The sequence below is a fragment of the Eubalaena glacialis genome, chromosome X (genome assembly GCF_028564815.1).
Source record: "Eubalaena glacialis isolate mEubGla1 chromosome X, mEubGla1.1.hap2.+ XY, whole genome shotgun sequence".
NCBI lineage: Eukaryota > Metazoa > Chordata > Mammalia > Artiodactyla > Balaenidae > Eubalaena > Eubalaena glacialis.
In genome coordinates this window covers 135,204,744-135,207,018 of record NC_083736.1, presented here as the reverse complement: position 1 = coordinate 135,207,018, position 2,275 = coordinate 135,204,744, and the positions used below count along the sequence as shown (strand labels likewise).

Sequence of the window (2,275 nt, the reverse complement as noted above, 5' to 3'; positions counted from 1 at the left end):
TGCCCACCTGCCTTGGACCTCCCCTCCTCACTTTGGCCCAAAAATTGTTTTTGGATGAGTGAATAAATGAATAAATGAAGTAATCATGCTTTAATATTGGTTAAAGCATTGGAATTTGAAAATGATTACATAAATAATTAGTTGAATCAAGATTATCCCCATGTTACTTTCATGTCAATATCTGTATGCCTCCTTCCCTAAAATGTCTAGGGCTTTTAGATTTCCTACATAGTCATTCCTCTGCCCCTTACAAAAGCTGAGTAATAACTTATCCTTTGACTTGGGTTCTATAGATCTGCATAACACTTTAAAACTCTTCCATTATTACTCATGGGGGTACAAGTTTACTGCACATTATATTAGAATTTATAGAAACTAAAGGTTATTCTAGTCACTCATCTAATTCAAAGATTTGATTAAAATGACCAAGATACACCACAACTAAATAAAAGGCTTATGTTAAACTTTCAAGTTTTTTATTTACGAGCTTTCACTGGCTCATAAGATAAACATTTGGTATGAAACAGTCCACATTAGATCTACCTTATATGCAATATAAACAGACGCTGACTTTTAAAAATTCTGTATTATAGAATGCAAATCATATTCATTGAAAAGAAAGCTCACTGAAACTTGAAGCCAAGTATTTTAAAATTTTGCAGTATGGGAAAATTACTTTTTACTGTTTCCTTAAGAAAAAAAAGTTAATTTGTCCAACCTTAGGCAAACCCACTTTTCTACAGTGGAAAAAGATGGGTTCTCGAAACATGGAATTGGATTTGTTCTGTGGCTCAGCAAAGGATTCTTTAAAAAAAAAATCAAGTAACTCTTGATATTCTGAAACTCTTTTCTTTAACTCTTCTCCGAAGCAACACACTTTCCAGGCTTCATTGGAAGAGGGGGATCCTCTTTGTTTGCCACAGGTGTGATGCTGGTACCCCTGCACCTCCTCTCCAAAGACATGGACTCAGTTACCAAAGTCTGTCCTCTCAAAACCACTAAGTGGAGAGGGGGAGGGGAGAGATCTCTGGCGAATCGCATCCCTGAGCAGCAGCATCTAAGAGCAGAGGGGACCATGTCAACAAATCTCATTCTCGGTTTGGGGGGTTGGGTTGTTTTCTGTCCTCGTCTCAGCAGCAGAGAAAGTGCTAAGCCTAGAAAGACAGTTTCTGAACCGACTGGAGCTAGCCCAGCAGTTTTTGCTACCTCCAAACCTGCCAGAGCCTAAATCAATGCAAACATTCATGGTCTGTTTTCCTAAGAGTTGCGATTAACTGCTGGCATTCTTCTTGCTCAGAAAGGGCTGGCAAATCTGATTCCTGGGGATTTCCAGAATACCAAGGCCAGATGCCATTGCTCACATATATGAAGTAGCCTAGTACAAGTAACCCAGGCTTTCCTAGAGGCCATTGCTCCCACAGAGCACTAGCACCAAACGGTGTTAAAAGGTGTGCAGCAAAAGTAAAAGTGAAGTGTTCCTTGGTTGGGTACGTTTGGAAAATGCTGAGTTAAATATAGTGAAGCAGATTTCTTGATTACAAGACATCTCAGAGCTTTTCATAGGTTTAGGATCACTGGGAACATGTCTTTGTTTTGATTTATCTCCCAGCCTCAAGCACCTTCGATGGCCAAAGACATTTTAACTTAGGAATGACAGAAAGGAAAATCTGAAAACCTAACAATAAATATTTAATGAGCTCTGGGATAAAAATACCAGTCTGGGAGCCCCCCAAAGTTTATAAAGGGTCCAGGGAAAGATGAATGTGGTAACTACATAGGTCACTTTTAACTAGTTTACTGGTTTCAGTCCCAGGTGCTCCCAAAAAAGTGCCCAGCGTAGCCTGCACTATGGATAAAGGACTCTCACTTAAACTTCTCTTTTAAAGAACTATTACAAGGAGTGCTTGCTTCAGCTGCACATACTCTAAAATTGGAATGATACAGAGAAGATTAGCATGGCACTTTGCAAGGATGATGCACAAATTTGTGAAGCGTTCCATATTTTTTACATGTTCATTATGCTTCAATAAAGCTGAAATTTTAAAAAAAGAAAACAGGAAAGACTTTCTTCCAACATAAAAAAGAGCAATTGCAATGACTGTGCATTACATATGTCTCTCTTTCAGAATTATCTATGTAAGATAATGTTCTCCTTTTTGCAAACAGTATGAACCATAAATTAATATGACCTTAATCTCTGACGTCTAAATAACTTCGAAGCCAGAAACAAGGTAAAAGCTGTTCATCAGGTGTATCACCACATTGGAATTCCTAT

The 2,275-nt window shown here is 38.2% G+C and overlaps 1 non-coding gene across 1 annotated transcript; it reads left to right on the top strand.

The window, feature by feature from the left end:
- The first annotated feature begins 1,900 nt into the window (after positions 1-1,900).
- LOC133082769 (U6 spliceosomal RNA) lies at positions 1,901-2,006 on the top strand. Its single transcript, XR_009698998.1, has one exon. It is a non-coding gene; the product is annotated as a U6 spliceosomal RNA (small nuclear RNA).
- The last annotated feature ends 269 nt before the right edge of the window (positions 2,007-2,275 follow it).